At 35.3% G+C, this 7,159-nt stretch overlaps 1 non-coding gene across 1 annotated transcript; it reads left to right on the plus strand.

Moving 5' to 3' along the window:
* Nucleotides 1-3,650: 3,650 nt before the first annotated feature.
* Nucleotides 3,651-3,760, plus strand: LOC141571477 (U6 spliceosomal RNA). The gene has a single exon (XR_012496205.1). It is a non-coding gene; the product is annotated as a U6 spliceosomal RNA (small nuclear RNA).
* The last annotated feature ends 3,399 nt before the right edge of the window (nt 3,761-7,159 follow it).

Raw genomic sequence — 7,159 nt, forward strand, 5'->3', positions numbered from 1 at the left:
ATTTCTGAGTATTTTTTAAGTAAATTTATTAGAACCCTTGGGGATATTGTATTGTTTTCAAAGTCAAAAAATAATAACTCTTCAGGATTTTATTGTAAAATACCAGTGAAAGAAGGGTATCGTTAACGTCCTATGATAGTTCATTTTTCTCTCTAAGCAATTTTTGCCCCCTCCTTACTTTTTTCCATTTGAACTGTGATGAAAAGTGATTTTAACACTTGACAACCTGGTGTGTTTCCGCCTTCTAAATAGTAAAAATCGTGCACATTGTTCTGTTTAACCTTTTTGTAAGGACCACCAGGATTCAGAAAAAGTTGCAGTTAATCTTGATGAAGTGTAAGGTTACCATGGCAGTATATCTGTATCACTACTTCGTGTAGCCAGCATGGCTATACTCTTACTCTGTGCTCCATGAGGTCTGAACTTTCTCTTTTGTATTTGCAAACCACTCTCTTCCTCCTCCCCAGCATCTCCATGATCCTCTGCCAGATGCCAGAAGACCTACTATGATGATTTCTATACCCGGTCTCTTTTTGGAAACAGTATTTGTCATTCATGACCAATGTCTGCATTGCTTCTACTCCCAACCTTGCCCCAATTCATTCTAAATCAAATGCAGTAATGGGATGGAGCCAGCAGAGCATTCCTTACTGTCACCTCCTCTCACTGACATTCTGGTTGTTCTGAATCTCTAAAGCTGCATAGCATGTGCTCACAAAGGCTGTTCGCACTCTGACTTAAATGGGTATGCAGTACCCCCAAATCTGCATCTTGAATGATAATTGAGCTTCCGAACTGATAAGCAAACTTCCTGGATTTATAGGAAATACCTTCTGAACTAAGGAAATACATCATTAAGTCAACTCTCCTGACAAAGGGGAGAGACAGCCTCCCCAAGTTTCAGGTCCTCTGGCTATGTCTCCTGCTATTCTTTCCAGTAAAGAACAAACCACTGACCACCTGCCATCATCCAGGAGTTGTAACATTCTTATTGTCCTACACAGCTCCCCACAGCATTTGCTAAATCTACAAATCTTAGATGTGCAGCTGAAGGAGTATGTTCTTATTAATATATATTACTTACCAAAGAAAAATATACAAAAGTAAAGATGGCCTAGAAAGAGCAGCAAATAAATTCAGGCGTGATTAAAGAATAATTGTCTTTCAGAGTAAAATGGCTAAAAGGAAGAGACAGAGACTAGCAATGCCCCAAAGATGACAATGCACGATCTGATGCATGCATTTCCTTTTATTTCCTCCAAGGATCCTTATCACAGATTACAATTAATATCACCCCCACTCCAGAACAGTTTTCCATTGAGCATATATCACTATTAAACTAATGCTTTTATTTCTCTCTGACCAAAAACCTTAAGGGTAGAACAACTTGGTTTATTTTGATCTCACTCTATCACTTTATGAGGACTTCAACCAGGTCTCCTCTGAACCAACATGTCCACATTCTGCTACAAAACAGTGATTATTGTTATTGTTTGTTTTCTTTTTCTTTTTTTTATTTATTCTGTGTATCATGATTTGCCTCCCCATGCCATTTATATAACTACAGAAATTCTGAGTCTGCCACATGTGGGGTCATCTTAGTTAAACATGTGAGTAGGAGACGTAATTTGCATGGTGGTTAAGCCTTTAGGCCTCTGGAGGGAGACACACTGGGTTCAAATCCTGTATCTACCTCTTTATAAATGTATAAACTTGGACAAGTTACTTAATTGTTCTGATTCTAAATTGTCTGTCCATAAAGTGGATATAATAATTATGCCTATAAAATGAGTGGCATTTATTAAAAAGACAGGGAGGATTCTAGGAGATAATAAAATGCTTCCCAGAGCATCTGCTACATAGTTAAGTGTTCAATAAATCATAGTCATTAGTACCATTCAATAATAAAAAATAAAAAATAAACTTTTGTTTGTTTGTTTCTGCTGTGCCCAATCATCATCACCTTTTTCTTTACTTTGGTTCTCTCTGTTTACCTCTCTGAGTGTGATTTTTTTTTATTTTTTTTAAATTCTTCTGTATGTCAATACAGGCCAAAACTTATAGTTGATTGAAATGAGGTATTTTACTTATTTATGAAATGTTGAACTCCTCTTTTCCCCCCTAAATTATTCAAAAAAGGCATTCTATGCTTCCATGCTTATTCTCATCTCCTTTCTTGGTCTCATCTCTCTGTCTTATAGGGCAAAAGGAGGATAAAATAACTATTGTGCCATTTTGAGTTCCTCGGACACATCAGCTTTCAAAACGTCATGCTTTTGAATGTGCTCTAGTCTCTACCTGGCTGGAAACTCCACACTTTTTTTGTTTCTTTGTTAATTCCTATTTATCCCAGAAAGTTAGGTGAAGTGCAATAACCACTGTTAAGTCTTGCTTGATTTCCCATGGCACAGTGAGCAGTAGTACCCTTGGTGTTCCCATAATAATGTAGTCAGAGCTCAGAGATGCCATGTGAAGTGTCGTATGTAATGGATCTGTTTGTGTTCCTATCTCTCTTGTAATACACTTAGTTCCTTGAAAGACAAGGACAATGCACTATGATTCTTTACTTGATGTCTCTACCCTCTAACATGTGGACATCACATAACAGATACTCAATAAATATATTTTGAATGCCTGAGGGTCTTCTATCTTCTACAGAAAGAGTCTAAATTATTTCTAAATGTACCTAAAATATGGCACATGTATGGACTGCAAAATCCATGGAAAGGTTGAAAGAAGAAAAGGGAAAATAGGCAAGCAAAGTAAATGATCCAGGAAAGTGTACTACACAGAGGGACCCTTCAACATTTTTTGTGTTAGCTGATTTATTTTGACAAAAAGTGCTAGAGCCAGAATTCCATAAAAGCCTTGCCTTTGAGCTCTACTGTGCTTTATCAACAAACATAACTTGTTATGACATAGAGTTACTTTCTTCTTCCCAGGCAACTTTTCACCATCGCTTAGAATCTTAATCATGGGTAAGATTATGATTTGAAGATTAAATTTTAAAGAACTATAGTCCAACCAAAGCATGAGTAGCTACTATAATATGGGTCTCAAATTTTATATCAACAAAGCTTATAAGAATTCTGACATGAAGTAAAAGATCATTTTTTTCCAGAAAAATATGTACATGTTCATAGACATATGTATATTTTATTTATTGTAAAATATAAGGGCATAAAAATTGTCACAGGCTGTTAAAAACTACTGTAAATTGTTTAGCTATGAGTTTAAAAATCCCCATGCAATTAATTACACTAAAATTATGCTATTAGGCATAAATTCCTTCTGGAGTAACTAAAATATGAGATAACAATAAAATTTACATTGTTATTACTGGGGGTGAACCTGATAGCTATGGCTAAATTATAGGCAGACCTAATTCAAGCTTTGCTCTCAGCAAGTTATTATATTATGATATAATGCCACAGGTCATTGTCTGTGATCATTGGCTATTTCAGTGAGAGAGGTCTCTGACAGGCTTCTTCCCAGTTCACAGTTGTTAGGAAACAGGTCTTAGTCTGAAGTCAGACATCTTATTTATTCCTAAATATCTGAGTTTAATCCTCTAAAGTCCACCTCCAAAATATATGAGCTATTCTCTCATTCTTTCGCCATTGTCAAAGTCTTTAAGAAAGAAAGTACAGGTGCTCGCTTCGGCAGTACATGTACTAAAATTGGAACGATACGGAGAAGATTAGCATGGCCCCTGCGCAAGGATGACACGCAAATTCGTGAAGAAAGAAAGTACAGGTATAACACAGAAATGATTCAATACAATAAAGAAAAACATGGCATATAGAAAAGGAAAGCTTTCCAAATGCTCAGCTATACTAAGTTCACAAAATTAGATAAGGGACAGAAGGGTTTCCTTAAATAGATGACTTGTTCCTATCTTTGGCACAAGCAGTGGTTATCAAACTTAAACAGTGTGCGAGAAACTTCTGAAGAAAACAAATTTTTAAGATTAACTTATCTTATTTTTAAAAAGAAAATCATGGTGAAACTATTGAAATCTGCATGAACTGTGAATCCAATTCAACTATTGTTGAACTCGATCAGGAAAATAATAATCTGAAATTAGTTTTCAATTCTTACAAACATTGGAAAGAATTTCTAGTTTCAGCACAAACTTGACCGCCAAACCACTGAAAGAAAGGAATAAATGCTAGGTATCATTTATTCACATTAATCTAAAAATAATTTGAGCAAGAGTCAAGTTTTCTTACTACTGTTTACACTTTGGCTTCAACTTGGAAAACCTCATAACATCTATTTGGCTTTCTATGGTGTGATAGCTAGCATGTTTTACATGTTAGGTCAGCTTCTGTTATTTTCTTGTTAGACCACTAAGAATTAAAGTACCTCTAATTGCTCATTTTAATCTCAAAAGAGAAATTTTTTTTGTCTCTTCAACTGGAAAAAAAAATTCCCCATAGCACAATGGCAGACCACATGCTAGTTGTCATTTTGTGCTGCCTCAAAAGCAGCAAGCATGCATTCCGACACAACCAATCTTAAAGGCTCTCCTTTTAGGCACCAATCTGGTTCTAAACACAAGCCCAGAAGCAGGCATGGAAACAGGATTCAGCTATAAAGTGACTATCAGAATAATACAGAATATACTTCTGTTAATTTTTTCAAGTTGTCATCAAAACAAACAAAAACATTATTTTTAAATGCTTGCAGAGAACTTACAGATCCCCAAAAAACACATCTGAGAAAGATCCAAAGATTCCATTGTGAGAAGCACTGAATTCAAAGATTGAACACTTTCTTCAGTTCCTAGAGACCTATTTACATCAAGTTTCCAGACACCCTTTAAACCAGGAGGCAGGTGTTCTCAACAGGCTCATTGCCATAAGTACATTAACTAAATAAAATAGCAGATTTTCCTAAGTGAAAGCAGAGAACGAGATACATCCAAGTCACGTGCAACAACAGGTCATGTAACTATGAGGGTGACATGGTAATGCTGATGACCACACATGTGAACCCAGAGCAGAAACACACTATTTCCTGTCTGGTAAGGTCCAGAGCAAAGACTCTTCTGGTGGTCAGTAAGACAATGAATTCGAGTAAATACCAGTTTCTATTAGTAGAATGAAAGGCACCAATAGATAATCTGTGGTGGGTAGGATCAGCATTTGCAGGAGAAAATCCTGGTAACATGCCTTACCCAGCAAGAGGACCCCAGATATGCCTCAGACTGATGGCATGAGTATAATCGGCTCCAAAGTATTACGCTCTAAGTCTCCTAAAACTTGGTGTCTATCTTTTGAACAACCTTCCAAATAGCTCCAATGTCAGGAAAATCTACTTGACAAGCCAATTTAGTTTACTTCGAGGGCTTAATAGACAGAAATATTTGTTTTTATAATAGCTGTCATTTAGAAAGTATCAACTATCACCTGCTTTATTAAATGTTTATATCTAGTATCTCATTAATTTCTCACAATGATGCTACAAGGTCACTGTTGTTATTACCAGTTTGTGGATGAATAAATTGAGAGTTTAAGTCTTAGAGAGCGTCTGTCAACCATGTCAGTTTCTGCTATAGATACTAGTGGGTACTAAAATAATACTAAGACATATAGCATATGGTATACTATCCATTATAGAGCAGACATCTTCTTAATTTATAACTATAAGTTCTATCTTGTGCCCATTAAAAACTCAATCCATTAGGCCAACCTTTCCTCTATTTCATATCACTTGGTATACAATATATGAATTATAATCTCACTGTCCTCAACTTCCTACTTTTGTCCTATTTTTCTGTCTCCGCATGCCTTCCTCCATTCACAGGAGAGAAAAAAACTCCAGTGTCTCCCATTTGTGAAAACACGGGCAAACATAGTTAGGATATACAGAGGGTGTCAAAAAAAAATGTATACACATTTTAAGAGAGGAAAAAACTATTAAAATTGTAATACTTAATACATACTGATAACAAAAGATGAATACAAGTCATGTGTATACAATTTTTTGGCATCGTCGGTATATTAGGGAAAAGATCACTTAACAAAAACTTTTAAGGGAATGATTCACCAGCACTTTTACAAAAGATGAAAATGTACATGTCAGGAAGCACACGTGAAAACACAGTACTATTGTTTGAAGACCATCGCCTGATGAAAGCAACAGATAAGAAAAAACAATATTAAGTAGGCAATGCGACATGCAAGCATCGTTTGTAGCCAAAGCATACATTTCGCTTCACATCAAATACCCAAACTGTACCCTTCCATGTGGTGTTCTATGTATAAGTTCTTATGCAGCGCACATGAACTGGTAACTGATGGAGTTTTCTAGGATATTTCTTAAAGAAAGAAAACATTTTGGCTTATGAATACTTCTTGTAAAAAGTAGTTTTTGAGGTCTGAATTCCAGATAATCAATTTGCTCTACTATTTATTATAGATAATCATGTTTTCCCATCCTTTATTCATAAATAAGCACAAACTATTTTATCATTTACTTTTATTAAATTTAGAAGAAAATATCAGAGGAGTAAATTGGTGATATTTTGATTTAAATATTTTGTTTGGCCAACTACATAGTACTCTAAGCTCTGTAGTGCATGAAATCTTTTTTTGAAATGAATTTATACTTTGTCCTTGATTGCCTTAATCTTATAGATGAAGGATTTCCAGACAGGTTGTAGCACTGCTATTTCTTAATCCTCTTTCAAGTAGCTGTTCCTGAAGCCATACACCATTTAAGATACAAGCACTGAGTAATTCATTTCAAAGGCTACTGTGCCTGTCTAAATCACTTGTAAATTACTTTTAGTTACGCTAACTACGCTGTAAACTATGCAGACATCTGAGCACCAAATCCACACTTCTGGTTTTACTTACTAACTAAAGAGGAAAGTATTTAATATTTTCATTCTTATATTGGATTTATTTATTGTCTACAAACCTCTTGCTAATGTGACACACTGTATTTTAGCTACAACAATTCGTTGTCATGTCAGCAATTCAGTAAAGACAGTAAAGAAAAGCCACTGACTTTTTTAGCATAGTGTTTTTATAACTTTGTACATTTCCTTGGAGACTCACTAATCATCAGGATTTTGGCAATAAAAGCTTTCATACTCACACATCAAAAAGAAAATACCTACAGCATTGTTTTCCTTTCTGCCTGCCTC

The sequence above is a fragment of the Rhinolophus sinicus genome, linkage group LG04 (genome assembly GCF_036562045.2).
Source record: "Rhinolophus sinicus isolate RSC01 linkage group LG04, ASM3656204v1, whole genome shotgun sequence".
Lineage (NCBI taxonomy): Eukaryota > Metazoa > Chordata > Mammalia > Chiroptera > Rhinolophidae > Rhinolophus > Rhinolophus sinicus.